This window comes from Cupressus sempervirens, chromosome 7 (genome assembly GCF_028749045.1).
Source record: "Cupressus sempervirens isolate cs-2001-9-10 chromosome 7, ASM2874904v1, whole genome shotgun sequence".
Classification (NCBI taxonomy): Eukaryota; Viridiplantae; Streptophyta; class Pinopsida; order Cupressales; family Cupressaceae; genus Cupressus; species Cupressus sempervirens.
The window spans coordinates 532,629,305-532,652,839 of NC_143124.1; positions in this window are offsets into that span (position 1 = coordinate 532,629,305).

Genomic DNA, 23,535 nt, shown 5'->3' on the forward strand with positions numbered 1-23,535 from the left:
CATGGACTATTTAATTTAATTCAAATATCCTAGCACATTAATTAAATCAAACCCATTTTCTAATTACACATCAAAAAGGAATTAAAATTGATCAAATTGAATTAAATCTTAGAAAAATCAATTATTTAATTAAATATTCAATAAATTGAGAGAATTTGACTAATTTGATTAAAATAAGGAGTTGAGTTGAGTTCTAATATTCAATTAAATTCAATTATCTTCTCCAAAATTGAAAATTGATGAAAGAAAGGATTGATTGAAAGAGTTGAGTTGAGTTCTAATTTCATAACAAGGAAATCAAATATTAAATGGAATAGTTAAATTGGCCATGCATAAATCAAAAAGATAAGTCAAGGGAATTACAACACCATTTTAGGAAGTTAACTAGGCAATCTAACCCAATCAACTCTCAATCACTTCCAATCACTCCCAATCAAGGGCAGTGAACTAGTTTGTCACCTCCTTCAAAGATTATGTCTAATAGAAGATGTGTGGAGTTGAACTCAAATCTTCCTCTTCCTAGAAATATCTATAAAATAAGGCCATATAACCTTCATTTTTCATAGATGTATGTGCAATTTGATGGCTTGAATTTTCACTCAGCTTAGAAAATTTTGATATTTTGTGAAAATTAGGAAGAGATTGTGTTTCCAATACTTAGTGTTTATTAAAATTGTGTCATTTCTAAAGAAAAAACCTAGAACAAAAATCATACCATATGTTTTGATTAATTAATCATATATTGGTATGCAAGTATAAAATAGGGATACATTAAAAAAAATTGTTATACGATTGATTTTTCATATCCCTAAGTTTTTATTATATTCATGTGTTATAAAGTCAGGACCCTATATGTCTTAAGTTGTAATTTCACAAAATATTCTCTATCACTTCATCTCCCCATTTTATTGTCTAACTATTCTAGTAGTTATGAAGCAACAAAGAAGCCAATCTCAAGGTCATCAAAACATCACAAAGAAATCCTATTAATCACTTTATCTTCCTATTTTGTTGCCTCACAATAATCATACCTTATATTTTGATGAATTAATCATAAGTTGGTATGCAAGTATTGTTGACATGAGATTTTTTTGAAGTGAAGAACCTAGAATGGAATGATAATTATTTTTTCACAGTTGTTAAACTTGCTACATGTTGGTAAGACAACTGCCTAGTTGATTTGAGTACTATCATTTGTTTGATTGATGAAGAGGATCTGATCGAATGAGATAATCAAAGCACTTGGAGGAAAGGTTGAGTTATGGTATGTAAAAGGAGTATAAAGATCAATTAATATAGTGATGATATAGTTTATTATTTATCTACTTAATGATGCAAAGGTTGGATATACTAATTAGGTCTAGAAGAACAAGTAAGAAGAACTGTGTCTACCAAGCTTGACCGAGTGCATAGTACGTGCCGAGCAAAGTTAGTGCAAGCCAAGTAGAAAATTAATTGGAGCCAAGCAAAGAGAAGATTTAGTGTATGTACAGTGAACATAGTGTAAGTCAAGTAAAGTTTAGTTGGTGTCGAACATCAATAAACTAAGTTTTCACCAAGTAAACTAGTGGAAGCCAAGTTGAAGAACAATATGAAAGCTGAGTGATAGCATATTGATGTCGAGTGCAAGCATTCATGTTAAATCATAGATTTTATGAATCTAAGCTAACTATTTTGTTTTCTTGAATTGTGTAAAGCATGTGAAAGATAACTATGATGAGTTGGTGGCACATAATTTGAGGTAAATTATTTTGTGATGAATTCAAGGAAGATTGAAGAAGAATTTTCTAGAGGAGCCAAATAGAAAAGTGGGTAGATTCATTGTATCCTACCTAGCCTTACCTAACCCCAAAATGAAAGATTGTGGTTTAGCACCAAAAGATATTAAATATATATTTATAAAGAGAGTTTGTCATAAGAAAATATTGTCATATGTGAGAACCTATGGAAGAAAAGGAATCTAGGGTATTGCTTCATTTAGTGGCCAAATAGTAGAGACTGCAATTGGCATACAAAGAAAGAAGGCTTAAGAGTATGAATTCTTGAAGGGTGAACAAGCTATCAAAGCTAAAGTATGTGTTTGCCAAGAAGAATAGAGGACAAAAATAGAGATCTATAATCTGCAGGTGAGTTGTAATTTTTTATCAGATCAAGCCTTACTATTACTTTCTCATCATTATATTAGTCTAGGGTAAATCCTTTATTCATTAAGGTTGACATAATAGTTATTTATCTTTAATTGAGTGACATTCCAAGTGAATGATCTAAATTCCTCTAACAAGGCTCACTCCTGATAGGGTGATTGAAATCCTCTAACCAGGTCACATTTAATAGTGTGCATGGTAACCTTTAACAGTGTTGGTTTTCATAGGGCATCACTTCAAAAGAGTGAGAATTAGTAGCATGTTATTGGTGGTTTTTCCCAAATTAGGTTTCTACATAAAATCCTTGTGTAAAGTTTGTTACTGAATCTATTATGTTTCATGTTTACATTTCTACAAAGGTTTTTCGACATAGGACAGTAACCAACAAAGTTTAAGCATTGTATGATCTAATGGATGCATGCATAATGAGGTTTTATAGATATGGGTCTACAAAGAATTTAAAAGTTTTATTTGTACATCTAGACCTTGAATAACTAATTCAACCCCCTCTCAATTATTCTAAAGAATTCCAACAAGTATAAAATAGAGATATATTAAAAAATTTAGTTATATGCTTAATTTTTTATATCCTTAGGTTTTTATTCTTCTCATGTGTTATAAATTTGTGACCCTAAATGTTTTAAGTTGTGATGTCCCAAAATATTATTAATCACTTCATTTCCCCATTTTGTTTCCTAACTATTATGGTAGTTGCAAAGTAGTGAAGAATTCAATCTCAAGGTCATTAGAACATAATGAGCATCATTGTTAACTTTCAAGTTAAAGCTACAAAGTAGAGATTAACTAAATATCACATGGTCATGACTTGTGTTTGGCTAAACATATTTTAAGTTGTGATGATGTCAATCATAACCATGGTAGTCAAAGTTGTAAGCCATCACTACATATCCTACAGTTAATGTTAACTAGGGGTTATGGTAGAGAAGTAGAGATAGCTTATGCTCACCACATCATGGGGTTAAGAGATGAGTTAATGTTTATGGTCATGTAGCTATGAAAAGATGATTATTAACTCTAAATTAGTTATCAAATCATTGCATAGTTTATGGATGTTATTTATTTGACAGTTGCAATGTGGTGAGAAGGTTAAATTTGGAGTTTTTGCAACATCACAGATAATAAAGGTGATGAATGATAAACTATGGTGAAGTCACAAAATAGTAAGTTAGGAGGATAAGTTACGAAGTAGAGGTAAGAATTTTCACACTTTTGTACATGTTAAGTCATGGTTATAACTAAATGGTGTGATGTTTTAAAAAGGTATCAAATGACCATTCACTAAGTTGTTACGGTTAGTGAAAAGAAGAGTTGAATGGTTATGAAGTCACAAGATGGTTAAATAATGTATGTTTTCTACTTCATGGGATGTTTGCAAATGGTCTATTTCAATGTTGTGATGTAGTGATAGGTTCATCTTGATGTTTATTTCTATATCTCTAAGGTATTTAATGGTGATCCTTTAACTATTGTGAGCTTGTAATAAAGGGTTAAAAGAAGACTTCGCTACTTCACAGGTCCATGTGGCAAATAAGAAGATAAAAATTTGAAGTAGAGATTGATATGAAATAAAACATCATAGGGTTAACTTGGTAGTTAGAAAACTAAGTGGCAGAGCTGTGAAATAGTCAAAATAGCCATTTTTGCATGGTCATAGCCAGAAACAAAGAAAAGTAGGAAGCTAATGAGAACTAGAGATAAAGAGTTGATTGCCACTTTCCTACTCACAGTTTTAAAAGGAAAAAACAAGGCTAAAAGCACATGTCCAAGCTAGAAAAGGATGATGAGTTGGAAGTATGAATAGTGTAAATTGTGGAGACACTACATCTTTTCAAATACTGAAAAGATTTTGAGTATGCCATTTAAATGCAATTAATGCCACTCTTCAATTTGCAAAAAAGGATAAAGTCTAAGAACAAAGATTTCATTGCTCATTATAGAGTGATTTTAGTATACAGAGTTTAGAGTTATGATATTTTGAAGCTATGGCACATAAAGAAGGAGAACTAATCACCCAAGTTCAAATTGAGGAAATTGCATCAAAAGGAAAAAGCCCTAGCCCTTTTCCTGATGAATGGTTACATATTTTACCAAGTTCCTCCAACCTTTAGCCTACAAACAACCATGCATTGTGAGACCCATACAATTTCTATAGAGATGGAGAGGTGTCAGATAGAAATGGAAGAGAATTATTTTGGTACTTTTACAAGAACAAGATAGAAAGGTCCCTATATCCAACCCATGGAATATAAATTTGGGTAAATTTATCATGCCTAGAGTCTTCTTTGATGTTGATCTAGTGAAGGTATTGATTAACGCATATGATATTGTCAGTAAAGCATTCCATAGGAGAGACAAGACTATATTTTGTGCACTTGATAAAGAAACATTCATTGAAGCTTTTGACTTGGGAGGACCTATGTCATTTCCAATTGACATGGAGAAATTAAATGATGATTTCAAGAATTATAAGATTTTCTATACTGGTAGAACTATGACCAAGCATATTCCAATGGTAAAAAAGGAGAAAGGAGATATACCAAAGAAGGTGGGAGACTTTATGCCTCTAGTGTTTTTTAGGGATACCTTCATAATAGAATTTTTGGTCTGAACAAAGTCTTAGGCTCAGATGGGACTATGGATGCTCTTGGTGGACATTATATCATGGCATTGAAAATTTAGGACCCAAACACAAATGTTGGGTATAACTATATCACCTACATTGCCAATAGAATTCATGATGACATTGTTTCTTCCTAGGAAGGAAAGCTCAAAAGTTTATAGTTCTATCACTAATCTTTGATTATGCATTTGATTATGTACAAGAATGTGTAATTCATTTATCAAAATTTCCTTGAAAGTAGAGAGGAATGGGGAGAAAAACTACATGTGCAGTGATGGACAAGGATGGAAAAGATTCTACCCCTACTCAAATACTATTTTTTTATAATGATTTTGTATACCCTATTTTGAACATGTTAGGGGCTATAGTATAAAGGGTGCCTAGAAATGTTAGAAATTTGATAAAGCCCTCTAAGTGTTATGATGAAGGAAAACAATCAGGGCATGATTGGATAACTGTATTTTTATTTAAAGATTATATAGTTATTATGGTTTTTGGATGCCCTTGGTGACCCCACCTTCTCCCCAAATTTATTCTAGAAATATTAGGAATTGTAAATTCTTCTGGCAATTAATTTCAATAAATAGAGAATATCTAGGAAGTAAGGAAGGGCACATTTTATTGTATATTTTTAAATAAGAAAGAATTTAATTGAGGAAACTAATGCCTTCCTTAGAAATTAAAAATTGCAAACTGTCCTTGCAAGAATATATGACCCTCCTAATGTAGTGAGAAATGTCCTAAAATAGATGAGTGGATACACCTTGCCTCCAACCAAGGGTTTATGGGAAAAGGATGTAATTGCAGATTACCATGATGAGAATCTATGAAGAGAATGAATGATAAAATAGAGAGATGTGATGAATTTTGAGGAAGAAACAAAGAAGGTTGACCCATCCCTCAAAGGATTTTATCATGAAGAGAGCTAATAGCCAAGGTTCAATAAATGTATTGAAAATTTTGATGAAATTGCAGCTCAGGTTCCTCAAGAAATTAGAAATAAATTAGATCCTAGAAATCCTAAAAAGGACATTATTGTGGAAGTAACTGATGATGAGGATCAACTAGAAAGCTCGACATGGGCTCATCAGAAAAGGAAACATTAGAAATTGGTAGAGATTCCCCAAAAGGTAGGAGAAAAAGCTTTGCAAATCATACAAAGGAACAACCAGTGTTTTGATAATGCAACAAGAATCTTCTTGATGGTTCAAGCTACTAAAGATGAGAAAAGGGAAAAGAAGTTGGAGCTTCAACCCAAACTAATTGATGACAAAATTATAGATGCTAGGGAGTTCATGAATGATGAGAATTTCATAAAAATAGAAGAATTCAAAAGCTTCTTATACAAATTAAAATAAAATTAATTGTCTTTGCAAATGAAACTAGATTTCTACAATGAAAAAGTAATTGAGATGGTCAAGAAGCTATAGAAGTATGATCCTGCAAGTTAAACTATGACTATAGAGGAGGTAAGAGAGCTGATACAAAGAAGTGGTATGATTATTTTCCAAGGATGGGATATTAGTTCATCTTTCTTACTTGATTAGATGAGAAGACAAGAGAAAACTATTTCTTTTGAGGATGTGAACCAACAAGGAGAGTTGAGGGGGTTTGGTTATAGAATTGATGCTCAAACCATGACCATATGGAGTTTCAATCTAAAAAATGAGAAGCCTACTCTCATGGAAATTAAAGAGCCCCCTAGAGGGAATGTTATCTTTTTGAATTTCCACTCTACATCTAGTAGCCAGATTTATGAACTGGTGACTTCAACATCACTGCTTGGAAAGAATAGAATTGATGTGTTGGAGGAATAGTTGGACAAAGCCTATGAGAGGTATATTAATACAAGGAGGAACTATGAAGAGGAGATGAAGAAAACATATGTCCTAGAATAGAGGAGCCCCCAATTAGAAAATGAGATAGTGGCCTTGAAAAACAATGTCAAACCTACCATTGAGATTGAAGATAAAGTTGTACAAACAGAGACATATACACTTGAAGTAGGGGATGTGGTGGGCCAAGCCATAGCTATTGATGAAGAGGAATTGGAATCAAGCAAAGAAATAGTGATCAGAACCATAAAGAATTTTGTTGATTCATAAAATAAATTCTTTGAAATATGCTTCTCAAAATGTACATAGCAATTATATTGTCTTATAGGGGGCAAAGTATTAGTTTTCTAAGGCAATATGTTTATTATCTCCCTTATTCACCACATGGGGCCCATACACCCAATTTTTTGAAAATATTATACCCATGTGTATGCTGAAAATTTGTCACACTCTAAATCCTTCTATTCAAGTGATTCCATGAGACTAGAATGCTTAGATGCCAACTTAGAGCTCCCTATCCATGGAGTGCAAGATGCATTTTTTGAATAATATGAAATGGCTCTCAGTTAAGCCTTTGAACACATTCATTTCTAGTAAACCATGCAATTGGAGTTTCTTAGACAAGAGCAATAATGCCAATGTTCACAATGAGTTCCTCAAATATGCAATGCAAGCATGAACTAAGCTAATATGAAATGAAAAATGAAGCTAAGTGTTGAGTTATCATTCTAAACAATGCTTAATGGCAAGAATCCTTACAAGCTCCTCTCTTAAAAAGTTAATCTAGGATTAACTCCAAGGTTTTAGGTGATCTCGTGACCTTCTAGAATCCACTCAGTTGAAGATAGATGTGAGTGTTTATGAGGAGTTCTTTGCCAATTCTTAAATGATTTGGATAAGTTTTTGAATCTACTTGTTATCTCAAAATAATGACCACAAAAAACAAATATATTTTTTTGGATTTTTCCATTTTATGATGAATGTAATCTAACAATGCAACTACATGAATTCCTACTTTAACCAAGGGATTAGTAAAGTAAATAACGAAGATAGGGTAACAAGAAATTTGAGCAAATAACATGAAAAGTAAAATCCTAATAGACATAAGACATGAAAATAATGCGTCTACAAGTTAAGCCTTTGAAAATATTGGAGGGTAACCAATAAAAATAGGAGCAATGATTCCCTAATTCCATTGATGCAATCATTGATGAGAATTTAGTAACTGTAAGTTGTTTCACTTTCATCAAATCAAAAGGCCATGGAAAGTGTATGTGAGATGAAAAGCTATGCAAGAAAAATATGGTGATCTCTTCTTGAACTAAGTATGTCAGCACAATTTGTAGACTCATAGCAAACACCAAAATTAAAAGATCACACAACTAGAATAATGTAATAAAACTATTGGCTCAATTACATTCCATGAACATACATCCACAAAATATAACACACTTAGGAAAGAATCACTACACTCTAAATACAAGCACCAATAGCATGTATTATTGCATCAAAATAATGGAGGCTAGGAATACATATTACTTTCTTGAATTTATAAGAAATCTTCTCCTCAATCTTTGTTGAGAGTGAGAGATATCTTTATGCAAACATATGCTCCTAAACTAATTAAACAAATCTATTTATGTACAAACTAACTGTCTAACTGGAGCTTAGTAGGACTCCATCCATATTTATATCATTAAATAGATGCATGAGCCTTTACATATCTCAATACAAAGAAAACATGAGAAAATAAGAAGAAGAAAGCCTTTAGATGATGTAGGAGTGTCTAGAAGTGCCAAAAATAGGATCTCCATCTTCACTAGGTGTATGTAGGAGGTAAACTGTCATCAAAATACATTTTTGATGCATGAAAAGCTCTAAATTTAGAACTAGTAATTAACTATCAGTGCACCTCTAACTTCTTCAAAAAAAATTGGTACACTTCTGAAAAGTGCACATTGGAAGCAGTGCACTTGGCACACCTATGCACCTCGAAAGCAGGTTCAAAAGTGCAAAATTTCACCAAGTGTCAAAACTAAAATGTTGGCTTTTGGGTTTTGTTCCCCTGTATACCAAAGCTATGTCTAGGTATTTACCCTTGAATTTCTCAATAACCTTGGTGACTTGAGCTCCATCTAGAAAATCTAAGGATTCATACTTTTCTTTCACTTTCTTCCTATAGTTACCGACCTCGATGTGGGTCTCTACAAAATCTCCCAGTTTCACATCTAAATCTAATACTACTTCTTTTATTATGAATGTTTGTCTAATGTCATCATCATTAGAAGCTTCTTCAAAAAAAATCTAGAACTACTCAACAACTATTTCCATAGGTATCAATTTGTCCCTGGAATCATCTTCAAAAATGTCTAAACATACATCACTATAATGTTTTTCTGCCTCCAAAATTTTCTCTTGAATTTGATCCTTGAGCTTTTGAATCTTCACATGTAATTTTTTGATTACTTTATTGTCATCCACAATCTTCTCTATCCAATCATCAATCTTATGTAACTCTTCCACTATATACACCTACATTAACATCTAATACCTTTGGCCTTTGATTGCCAGTAGTGCATATAATTTCTTGCCCCAAGTATGTACTTTTTCCATCAGACCAAAATCCTAATTCAAAATGGCTACTAACTTATCCACATTATTCTGCATATGGTGTAATAGCTTAATATTTCCATGTATAATTTGTACACCTTTCTCTTCAAAACTTTCTCATCATTATTGACAAGCTCTTAAAAATGGATCAAGTTTCTCTATATCCCTGTCCCTTTTCTCCAGTGATGCATTCAAAGTCTCCTTGGGATTTAAGGATCTAAATGACCAACAACTTCATTCAGGTATCCTTTTGGGATCTCATTATTTTTTCAAAGTGTTATCAACTCTATATCATCTTGTTCCAAGTGCCTAAACATTTCTTTAATCCCAGTTATCACCATCAACTTGGCAGTGTCCAATGTGGGTTTCCCAAGCATAACCTCCCTGATTTGATAATCCTTCAGATTTAATTCTTCCACATTTGTATGGAGTGGAGGGATAGAAACATGAGAAATTAAATCTTGGTTTTGATCACTCATGATGAAGGCTAATGCCCATGCATCTTTTAGCGATGACTCAGGTTTCTTGAGCACATCAATCAATTCTCTTATATCCTCCTTCTCAGTGGAATGTCACCTTTTTTTCTTATCACCTCTTTTCTTATCCATCTTGCGATATGCTCCATTAAATATTTTCCTTTTTAAGATGAAAGAATTTTCTTTGTTATGCTCTTCTCCTTATCACTCCTCTCTGGAGTCTTCTCCTTTTGTGAAAGATCCACATCAAGAGTCTCTATATCTATGGAGTCCATAATTCTCACCTTTGTGTCTTGGGAAGTTTTTTGAGGTTGCTCACTTATTTTTCCTTCCTCTAACACTTCATCGATGGATACTTTTTGTGGCTATTCCTCTTGTTCTACTTGAACATATTTTTCTTCATTGTTTGGAGGAAGAGAAGTATCTGATCCTTTATCTATGTAAAATGAAACTTGAATGGGAGATAATGGAGCTACTTTAGGCCCTTGTGGCTAAGGTAGAAACTAATTCCAATCCTCCTTTTGAGGTTGGTTAGTTGGAGTCTCTTATTTTGTCTCCCACTAATTTAGTGCCAATAGACATGAAATCAAAATCTGACATCTGAAAGACATCATTGTCTTCAGTGAGGAAGAGATACAATAGCTTTTGATGCAATTCTGATTGGATCATCTTCATCCTTTTCTTCCTCTTATACTTCTTCCTCCTTTCCTTCTTCATCCATTTCTTCTACTTCCTCCTCCTCTTCTTCCTTCTCTTCTTCTTCCTTTTCTTCCACTAGAGCATGCAATTCACCTTCAATAACTATGATGGAAGGAGTGTTGTCATCATCATCATTACTATCATCATCTTTAATTATAACACTTTCTTTTGATGGCTTGTTGAGATGATATACATCTCTCCAAATGTTTGAGGCATACTTAACTACTATTCTATGTTATTCATTAATATAAAGCATGAGTTAAGCTTTAGAATCATTCTATCTTTGTGTTGTTTCATTGCCTTCTTTACTTTAGTATTACTTAGATTAGGTACTAACTACTTCAGCTATTGTTCAAATATGTCTTTAATAGTTTGTACCATGATCTCCCATCTGACTTGAATTTTGGCAAAAAGATCTACATGGATTCGAGGTTGCATCTAAGCAGGGGAGTATTTCCAAATACCCATTTTCTCCATGACTAAGTCCTCAATCTCTTTCTACTCAGCTAGAGACCAAGTCTCATACTTGAGAACTTTGAAGTTACATATTCTTGCTCCAACTCTTAGCTATTTCATCCTTTCCTCAAATGTAGGTGGAGAGCAAATGAATACTGGTTCACTTTTACGTTTCCTACTTCTCTTGGAGAATACTGCAGTAGGTTTCTTCTGAGGTTAAGTGATAAACACTCTACCTTTCTTTCTTTCTAGTTTCTCTTTCTCAGATTCTTCTTCTTCACCTTCATCAAATTCCTCTTCTTCATCCTCACCCTTGCCCTCGATAAGCATTAGAGGACCTTCAGCTTTCTTCATTTTTGCAATCCTCTTCTTGCCTCTGTTGATAGCTTGAGAAATCTTGATATTGAGTTCTATCCTCTACTTGGATTCCTCAAAAGTACAAAATTTAGGAATATTTGGATTGGTTGGCTCATTTATTAAAGCCTCAATGATGTCTCTAGCTTTATCAATGTTAATTTCATAAGGCAATGGTTTTACCCATGCCACTCTTGGTATGACTACTTGGATGTACACTCTTTCATAGTCCACCATGAAGCATATGTCATCCTTGTAGTCTTCCACAAGCTTGGGTGGGATTTAGAATCTATTATTCATTTTCTCTTTGAATGCCTCAAAGTAGTTATCCAACACCCTTTCAAATTTTTCACCCATTTCTTCAATAAATTCATTTATCTAATAAAGAATAGGGGTGTCTTTTCTCCATACAATTGTGCCCTTAGATGGAAAGAATTTTTGAACATAAAAGAATAAATAGGTAAGAAATGAACCAAACTTGAAGGAATTGTTCTTGGAAGTCTTCACACTTCCAATGTTTTTGTTCAATTGCTTCAGAAGTATGTCTGACAAATCAAATTCAAGGTTCTTCTTTATAACCTTGTATGCTAAGTCAACTACCTCACAAGGAACATTATTTGACTGAATTGAGCTATAGATTTTATGTGCAATGATATGAATGCTTAACCTAAGCTCTATGTCAGAGACATTGCTTAGTTTCAAACCTCTACCATCCCATTCGGCTAGGGTTTTCTTTTGCAGTTCCTCCCAACCTAGGGTTTTGGTTGATTTGGTCTTGCTTAGTATTAGCAAACCCATAACCTTGTGTATCATCTTCTTCATAATTAGAATGGGTCGTTCCAACCATAATTTACCATTGTGAAACTGACTCAATATGTATCTTATCCACTTCACTTGGAAATTTTGAGGCATGTGAGGGATATGAGTTAATCCTTTTACTTCCAAATGTTTATGCTCGAGTTTCAAAACTCCATCAACACACATTTCAGCTAGGGCAGTATCAATTTTTAGTGTCCCTAATTCTTGAACAGAACATTTAAAGTGAGTTCATATGTTATTAATTAGAAGTACCTTGGGAGGGATTTGTGACTGAGCTCCATATGGATCAAGTGACTCAGCAATGGCCAGAATGATTTTGAAGTTTGGTGCTTTCCATTTGACACCTTTAACCAACATTTTAGAACCCTTCTTTGGTTTAGTGCCGCTTCCACTGGTAGATGCCATCACTACTTGGTGGATGATGAAATTCATGAAGATCTTGCTACTGAATTTCTTGGAAACACTATAATGCTCTTTCAAATCACTATGTTCTTCAAATGCTATGGATGCGATGAAAAATGAAGTTGAAATTGCCCCTTTCTGTTGAGAAATTTTCATAAATGCTCGGCTCCATTATGACATAGTGCATGATAGACTATCATCCACTGACCTAACTCGATAAGAGTATCAACTCGATAAACAAACCAAATTTTCTTTATTCCCAACCTTGCTCGATAAGGTCTACAACCAACTTACCTCGGTAAAGGATAACCTTTCAATGATTCCTAGTGTATCTAAAATACTGATTAGATCATTTGCATTCTTTATATTCTTGGAACTACTTATGATTTTCTTACTGAGTACAACTCCAATTCATTCTAGGAATTTAGTTTGAGGGAATGGTGTCACCCACTTCTTGAGTGACTTCACTACCATGATTTGAGCTTGTATCCTTAGTAGATTTAGGAATCCATTGCTGCCTCGTTTTTTTTCCTTATATTGTCAGCCCTTGCTTTCTTTTCATCTTCAACTTTTCCTAAATTCATGCAGGTTTTAGCTATATGAAAAAGTTCAGTACATGTGTAACATCTTATAGTAGTGTCCTTCTTCCTTAGGTGATACCTTGCACAATTTATACCAGTGTGTCCATATTCTCCACAATAATGACATCTGCACCAGGTATTGTAGTCCCATCCAAATATTGCCTTTACTAATTGTTTAGCTGGATTAAATGTTTTGGATTTGCATTGAGATACCTTGTGACCATGCTTTTTGCATTTGTGACATTTACCTCCAAATTTTGGTTTCTCCTTGCATTCATTGGCTTTGTGACCATGTTGATTGTAGTTATAGCACTTTCCATTGAATTTTTCTTTTCCATTGCTCCAACATTTGTCAGATGTATGACCAATTTTCCCACAATGATTGCATGAGGGTTTTAGATTCATTTTTGCACCTTGCTTGGAAGTTTCACCTTGTTCTTCATTGTATCCAAGTCTTGCTTTACCTTTTTGCTTATGAAGATTCTGCTCATTTTGCTGGATCAATTGATTCATGGCTTCTTGTGATTTCAACATTCTCTCATTGATTTGTTTTTCAGCATTTAGGTCATTCTTTAATTTTTCAACAATTTTCTTTTCACATCTCAGTTCTCTCATTATTCTTTCATTAATTTCCCTTTCATGATTTAGGTCATTTCTTATTCTTTCATTCTATTTTTTGAGAATCTTGATTTCTTCATTTGCTTCAGTGATTTGATTAATGAGGTCTTCATGTTGATTGGATTGATTTTGTTCTTCATTGTTTCTTGCCTCCAAGTCTTCATTCGCCTTATTTCTTTGTTCCAAAATTTCACATAGCCTGATCGATTAGATTTCTTGTTCTCTTTTAAGTTTCCTTACTTCTTCTTATAGAGAGCCATTCTTTGCTAGGAGTTCTTTGATTGCCTCATTAGCTTCATCTAAGCTGCTTGATGGTAAAAGGTCTTCAATCTTTTCTTCAACATACTAATGTCATCCATTTGCCTTGCAAGTTCCTTCCTTCTTTTCAAGGATTGGGAAAGGTGCTTCTTTTCTTCTTTGAGTTGAGCTTTGGCCATCTCTAGATCTAGCTTTTCATTTTCAATTGCCTTATCAAGTCTGAATATCTATTTGTCCTTAGATCTTTGCTCAAGTTGTCAAGCTTTTATCCTAAGAACCACAATGCTCTGATACCAATTGTTGGAAATATTCAATATATGTTAGGTTACTGACAGGGGAGGGGTGAATTAGTAACCTTAAATTATTATTTTGAATTAGTCACAAACCAATCTATGGTACTGTATGCATTAATACTAGAAGTTAAAACATTAATCACAGAAAAGAACACAATATTGTGGTGACCCAAAAACCTTCCAAATAGAAAGTAAAACTAGGGTGGAGATGATACCCAAAAAACTTCAATACTACAACATAAAGTTGGCTAGTTAAGGCTTACATTGACCACTTCTGGTGGTCTACCCTGTTAGGAGCACAAAGGGTTTCTAGGTCCACCTTATTAGAGGATTTGCAAACATACAATGAAGTATGCACTCTATTAAGAGATTTGTACAAAGATTGTTAAGTCTACCTTGTTAGAGGATTTAGAAAAATGATTCACCTATTAAGATGAAGGAGTGGATCTACTTACAACTAATTGCTAATAAGATCCCTTCTTTTGCACTTATCACCTCATGTGATAGATATAACTTTTATGCCTCTGAATTGACCTTGTTGTGTTCCTTGAACTATTGTTGATAATCTTTTGCATATACTTCTCATTACATTGCTATCTCTTCATTCATGATACCTTATAATATACCTTACATATATACCTTTCAAATTTACAAATATGTAAGGTTGACCAAAACATAAGTAAGAAAATACATTACAAACTCAACCAAATAGTGAATAACTCAGGTTCACTGAACTGACTCGATGGCATTCTGATACACGACGTTCACTACATTACTCAGCATTCTTATGCACTCAGTAGAAGTGAAGGCTCAATCCATACTAATCACTTGATGTAGTTCTGAACTTGGTGACCATTGGTGACTCGGTAGATATAGTGTCACTTGATAGATACTAAGTTTACCTTGCTTCACTCGGTAAACACTAATTCTCCCAATGCTCTGTTTACATAGAATCTGCATGACACAAACTTGTTGCTCGATAGACATTGTGAAGCTTGATAGACACTGTTGATCTTCATATTGCCTATATTCACTTAGTAGCCACTGTCTGCTCAGTGTAAACTATTGAACTCTTGAAAGCTTGGTTAATACTGGAATGCTCGGTGAGAGTAGAGAATTAAGCGTTGAGCTTTGTAGCTATACTGATATGGATAAGTGTTGTCACTAATGGAAATACTAACTTAATGCCAACAATTATATACATTAAATTTCTTATTATAGACACATTTTGATGGAATGTGCCACATTTCATATATGTGTATATATATATATATATATATATATATATATATATATATATATATATATATATATATATATATATATATATATATATATATATATATATAATCATTTATTTGTACCTGGATATACATTTTTATATACTATATTTTTGTGATTTGGTGTGCATGTGTGTTTTTCATGTTTATGGATACACATTTATTTTAATCATGTTTAGTATTTATGATTCAAATAATTTATTTTGAGAGTAAAGGTCAAATGAATCAATTTAAATACGTCTTCTACTTAAATAGTGCATGACTAGCACCTTTGCAACAAGAAATCATGAACTTTTATCATCTTTGAAATCAATGATCATTGTGGTGGAAGAAGATACAAAATTTTTAGAGGGTTAAATTATTAGATTCTTAAAACCTTTCATTAAGAATCCTATACTTATCCATATGCAACTAAGCCCATCTATGGCATCTCTAGTGTTAGCAAATAAGCATACGTTAGATGTATCTATGTTTGAAAGGCTTGTCGTAAGTGGACAAAATATAAAAATAGAAGAGGTTTAGATGATAATGAGACCTAAAATACCATCCCCTTTAGTATCAACATTTTATCCTATGTTGAAATATCATCCATCAATTAGTGAATTCCTTGATGTTAGAGGTGTCAAGAGAAATATAGTGCTCATTGATCATCACAACCCTGAAGATCCTTCGTAGTTTGGAAGTAGGTCTAATGTCATGGAAATTGACATGGTGTTTCAATTTTGCATGTACTTAACCAAAATATGTGACTAAAAACAACAAACATTTCTATTGTAACCATGCACAAATCTCAAACATGCCTTATCATAAGAAAAATAGGCATCTCATATCCCTTTGTAGAAAGAAACTATCACAAAAATGCATCTAACAAGTGGGTCTTTGATAATAAAAAAGTGAATTCTAATGAATATATGCCAAAAGTAAGAAGTGTGGATGAATTAAAAGGAGAAGATAATAATATCATATTGCTTTTTTTGGTAAGGAACACTGCTCCTAATTTAAATGTTTGGTACCCCTCATGAGCTCTGAGTTACAACTCCTCATGAGCTCTACATTACGACCTCGAATTCCAATCATGCTTAGTGTACCTTGGGGACACTTAGGTTCATGGTGCTCATTAACATTCTAGAAAATCTATGGTAAAAATAAGGGTGTCACTAGGGTTCACCCACCTATCAGGAGCGAACGACACAGATGAATCAATGTTAAGTTGAATGGTTCAAAAGTTATGCAGTGGTGTACCAATAAATTGAGGAACATTGCAATTTTTAGCATCAATTAAGATCTCCATGATAAATTCAAAAAAATCTCTAAGAAGTGAGATAATTTATTTTAGACATCAATATTATAGTTATGTAGCATTTGGTAGTTTATCGATACCCCTTAGGAGCTCTAAGTTATGACCATCAAAAAATTATTTTTAGTTGTGCTTAGTGCACCTTGGGGAAACTTTGGTGTGTGGTGGTTGTGAATGTTCTATTGACTCCATGGTCAAAATAAGGATATTACTAGGATTTACCATACCCTCTAGCACTAACAACACAAACAAATTGATGTCAGGATGAATAGTTCAAAAGTTATGGAGTGGTGCACCAATGACCTGAGGAACAATACAAATTTTAGCATGAAGAGAGGTCTCTGTAAAAAATTCAAACACAATCAAATTTTCTAGGAGGAGAGCTTATTTTAGATATCAATATCATTATTCTGTAGTATTTGATAGTTTATTAATACCCCTCACAATCTCCAATTTAGAGCCCCTTGAAGTGCAAAACTCAATATTATTTAGGGCACATTTGGGAAACTTCATTATGCGATGGCCATAAAAATTATAGGTTCATGGAAAAAACATGATTTTCACTAGAGTTCACCCACCCATGTGGATGTAATGGTATTGACAAATCATGCCACGATGAATAGTTCAAGTTAATTGACAAGATTTTACAATAATTACAATTTGTGACACTATTATGTCAATGACACTTTGAGCTTTACAAACATGAACAATATTAATTAGATGAACTAAAAACATCATTTTTATGCTCCATCCATTTTATTTGATGACTTTGACTACTTTGACCACTTTGACCAACCTTTGGCTAGTAAAAACTAATAGGTAAAATGGTTACATATATGACCATAGGAATTTACAATTGAAATCTATTATTTGAAACACATTAGAGAACCATATGAAAAAATATATTCAATTAATGAGTTCATATTTCGAATATTTCATTATTATAGTAGAATGAAAAAAATATGAATATCTATTTTCCATATAAAGTGATATGTAGATGGAACAAAAGGTACCAAATGTCCATCATTATGCATACTCAAGTCCTTGCCTAAAAATAAATTGTATATAATTGATACAACCATATTATGTATAAATATATCAATACAAATTACCCTAGATAAACAACTACCTAACATCCTAGAGTCAAAACTAGCATAGAGTTGTCTTTTTTTTTCTCCTTAAAATATTTCTATCTTCATGCATTGCTACTCTTGATGACACCTAGATTCCAATATCATTCAATATGTTAGTATTAGTGGCATAATAATAAGTAAACATTGAAAAAATAAGTAATATACATTCTAAGAACAACAACCAAACTAGTAGGATATGTTAATCCATCATCATATGTAAGTGTATGTACAAGAAAATATTTACCTCTTACAAATTGTGCTAATGAATAATCTAATTTCTCATCATTCCCCTCCACTACAACCAATGCAAAGACATGTTCTAGCTAAAGAAAATATGACAGATGGTCATACTCAACTGAACTTTCCATGTCATCATTTATGATAGAGGGTGTGAGAGATAATAGAGTAAGTTAATGTGGAACCAATGCATCCACCTAGTCACTCAATTTACATTGATCCCAATCAAAATAAAAACAACTAAGAAAAAATTAAGCATGCTATTGTGTCCAAATAGTCCATGTACTAAAATTAGAGCTACCAAATGAATGCATCTTTGAAGAATATATCAATATAGCACAATCCAATCTATCACCTAAGGATCCCTCAACCAACCAAAATAACCTATGCATTATTGAATCAAGAATCCCTCATGTAATAATGCAAATGTACACTAATCAACTATGCTATGAGCATCAAGAAGTTTTACACTTGAAATCTACATTTTCTCCTTAACTAGAGTTCTCACCATACAAGACCTCACTCCATCATGCTCCCCATTCCCATGCTCATATTTAAAAAAAATCCAAATATGAGGCACACCCCTCTATACATGAATTCTACACAACAAATAAAATATGTGAGAATTATTTGATTGACTATGTAGTTATGTGACCAAATGAGATGCCTATCCATAACAATATCATTTTCCCTCAAGAACTCAAAATAGTTCTTGAAATAATGTTGAACATGTTAGCATGAATGTTGATAATATCCCTTTGGAATGGAAGAAAACATAAGATTCTCCATGAAGATATAAGACATTTAATTACTTATCATGATATTTCAAATGCATTTTGAATTTATTTGAGTCAATATGTAAGGCTAAATAAAGTCATTTGTATTCAATTATCAGAGAACATAGTGTGGTCATATTATGAAAATAAGCCTTTGAAAGGGTACTATTATTTTAAAATGTCATTATAGGTAGTCTATATTTACATGTTATCAAGGATTTATAAATTTTAGAGGTCATTTATAAAAAATGAAAAAGTGTCAAATATGTACTAAAATATTGTCATAAAAAGTTGACAATATGAAAAGTTGATGTAAAGAGGAAGGTGAAGAGTCATAGAGGGTGGATAATAGGTTATATAAGTTGGAATTTTTAAAAATATGATGCATTGGACTTGATTTACATGGTGTATACAAATTTTAATTGTTGGAGAAGTTTTGAGGAGAATTGAAATGAAAATAAGTTTTGATTAAGTAAAAATAGGTTTTAAAGGACTCGAAACCTTTAACAAAGTATCAAGAAGTCTTAAAAGTAAAACATAAGAACTAGCAGCATAGAAGTCTTAAATGAAGCACATAAAGTCTATTAACAAAGTTCACAAAATAACAGGCCTAATATATATTAGAGACAAACATATAACTAGGATGCCAACCATAAGCAAAGCTGAAAAATAGCAAAAGGACAACAAAGAACTAGCACTCGAATACCTACATAGTCTTCAGTAGGTCAACAGCTTGATCTACCAAAATGTGCATGTTCTTCACTATAGCCTTCATTTCCTCCATCTTGTTGACATCCCCACCCTTCTTGGAGTGATCTCGTGTGTGCTTACTTGGTCCCTAGTTCTCAATCATAGTAGGGGAATCATACCCTTTATCCTGCTCAAACTTTTATTTTGTAAGTTTTATGTTAATTTTCCAAATTATTTTTCCAAAAATTTGACTATTTTTTCTATTTGTATGAACACATATGATAATATAATGAAGAGTAATTTATATTTTTAGAAATTTATGAGAGTAATATTTAATGTGGTTTTTGTCTGATTCAATTTTATTGTGATTTGCAAAAGTTAGGGTCATTTTAGTGAAGCCATGTATGAACCTATTTTTGAACTCGTAGTTTTGGAAACAATGTTATAAATTTCATTCTACTCATTAGATTTGTTTCTAAGTCAGTAAAAATATCTATAACTTATTCATATTCACTCTTATAAAATTAATTTCTCATAGCTATCCATTTGTGGAAGTTATAAGTGAATCTTTAAAGAATTTTGATGTTGTTTTAGCTTGTAAGCTTTCCTTAATTGATGTGTAAGGGAATTTTTGAAACTTATTGAGTGCTCAATCCCACAAGAAGTTTCCAAAGGTGTATCTCTACATCATTTTTGCTATAAAAATGTCAAAATTTTTGAGATTTGAAATGATAATGACTTTTATAAAATCTGAAATAAAATTTGTAAAGTTGTTAAGTAAGTTTATGCAAGATGGTAAGAACACTAGTACATTACAAGTTAAAATTTGACCAAATATTTTGACCAAGCCCTTTATGAGCTTGTTGAATACCTTTTTTTTTTTTTTATGCCAATTTTGGTCAAAATTTTGACCAAATTAGGGTTTCCAAATTTGGTCAAAATTTTGACCAAATCGGGTTCATAATCTAAAAAAGAAAATCATGATTCAATATTTCTTATTTTGTGGCCTTTGTTTTTGGTAGCACTTTGCATGCACGTGGGAGGTATTTGATGGCTATTTGATTTTCTTAGGAGCTATTTCATGATGATTTGATTTTCTTGCTACCCACACAAAGCCCCAACTTGAGATTTTGTGAAAAGGTGATTATTTGTTATTTCATCGCGCACCACAAGAGCTATTGGAAGTAAGGTTTTTGGGCATATCTCATATAAGAATAAACCCCTAATGAAGAAAATATCTCATTTATCTACCTTGTAGCAAGGATTCAAATAAAAATTAGCCATCAAAGAATTGGAATTGATCATCAAGAATGCGGGTGGAGGTATTTCTTTCACTTTCTTTTGTTTGTCAAATTTCCAAATTTTGTTTCTAGTAGTTTCTAGTATCATGGTATTCTCTTGCATAGTCCTTTCTTCATTCTAATTATAGAAATGTTTGTGGTGAAAATGCTAACATAATGTTGGAAAAAGTAAAATTTTATTCAAACAATTTTTTAGAAAAGATGTGGAATTCCAATGCAAGTTTTATGGATTGAACTATATATATATATATATATAACATATGTTTAAACTAATGACCAGTGGATTTTCATTAAAATGAGAAAAATATGATTACTAAATAGTGAGGTTCATATCTACAATTCTATACTCATTATTTCCTCATTTTGATGATGAATATTAGATATAATTCAAAGCATAGATTAAAAATATAGTCAATGATATGATTGATCTTCTAAGAAAATAGGAAAAAGTCATTTTAATTAGAACCATAGTTTTAAGAAGATAAGATAATGATCTATGTCTTATACTGAAAGAGTCCAAGTTGTGCGTTATCGATGCCCTGAAGAAACATAATGACTTTTCAAGAATAAGATTTTGTTAGCACTTGTTATTAAGATCCATAAGCAAATATACTCTTATCATACTAACTACAAATATACTTAATCACTGTCCATGGTATCTTCTAGTAATGATGTCTTATTATATTAGCAAAAACAAACTGATACTTAATAATATTTTGTTAGCACTTGTTAGTAAGAGCCATAAATAAATATACTCTTATCATATTGACTACAAATATTCTTAATCACTGTCCATGGTATCTTTTGGTAATGACATCTCATTATATTAGCAAAAAAAATTGACACTTAATAAGGAAACTCTTTTTATTATAAATATCATAGTGTAGAGGAAAATATACTTATAAGAAAGATTCTTTCTTATAATATTGTGAGTTCTAGCTATGCCTTTTTCTGAATGTGCCTACCTTGCTAATTGCTAGCTTCAAAGGGATTCACAATAAATCATGGATTTTGTATGATCTCACATGTTTTAATTTTATGGATCTCAATTATTTTTTTGGAGATATTGTATTCAACTTAGGGATCTAGTTTGTGTTTACATCAGATGGCCTTTTTAAGTGTTATGGTTACAATTTGAATTATGGATCAAAATCAATGAGGGCAACTTTTATGTCCATTTTTGACTTGGCTCTCTAGTGTTCATTTTTTCATTAGATAATGAATGGATTAACACTTGTCTTCGTATGATCATTGGGATCTTTTGTAAATCAAAATTTAATCAACATGTATATTACATTATGTAGGTCAGGTACTAGGCAGTGATTTAGGGATTAATTTTTAATAGCTCCCCTCTTTTGGAGCTTTAATGCAATGATCAAACTACATTGGGTTCTAGATTTCACAAGCTTATTTTATGGGGGAGCCTAGAAGTATAGTTAGCCAATAGATAACTCATTGCCTCTACATTAAGAGACTTCAATTCTATATTGTCTATGGTCTTGCATTGACCCATCACCATCTTCTAATCATCATGAACATCTTATGCAACTTCATTCCTCTAATTGCATTCTATCTAGTTCCAATATTGCTTGCCAATAGTAGAATTTTTTTTAGCCTCTCTAAGGCCTTGTCCCTATTCTCTGCATAGATTGAGGTCTTCTCTACCTCTTTCACTGATCCAATCTTCAAATGGTCTTTCCCTTTAATATTGTCATCAATATTTACAATCATAGTGCTAACTGTCTACTCCATGTTTCCTTCATGCTATAGGGAATTTACTACCTCATCATGTTCTAACTCTCCTTGTGTGTCCTCTTCACCATTACTATCCTCTATTTTATATATTTGTTCTCCCATTGGATCTATTATTTGGTCTATCTCAATGACCATTCCTTTCCATCTTCTTAATCCTCTACCTTAACAGGTTCTTCAAAATCTTTTCTAATTTTGGTTCAGCTTCTTCCTCTGTTTGTTGCCTTATTAATACCTCTAGTCTCCTTCCTCTTTCTTCATTTAGCTCAAAAAGATCATAAATCTCACTCAGCTCATACATTATGAAAACACAATCTAATCTTCAGTTGACTCCATGTAATAGTTTAAATACACCAAGATCTTCTTACTCTTGTATAACTAAGAGATGTGTTCAAGAAATATAAATAAATGCAATACTGCTAAGGATTATGATGATGAAAAATTAGCTTTAAAAGGATAAGTCAATTTTGACTATTTAACAATTTTAGTATAGGAATTAAGCTGTAATGTATGATGTTTAAGCTATTCAAATCATGACAGGTGAAATAAATATAATATTTGATGTTTTAAATTTAAGCAACCTGCCAAGTCTTGATTCTTGCTCCATTTTCAGTTCCAATAAACATAATGTTATGAACATCAATTTTTTCCACGGTTGCTTCTTCCCCATCTTTTCCTAATCTCCCAACACTAAAAAATAATGAAAAAAGACACACTAAAATCATCCCTTAGAAATGTAATATTTCATGATTAAGTCCTTAAATACCCGATGTGATGGCCTGGTCCACATATGATCTTTTGAATATCAACAATGGAGGATCTAGATAAAATCGAGATACAATCATCCCTTGCTTCACAATCAACAATAATTAGAATTAGAAAA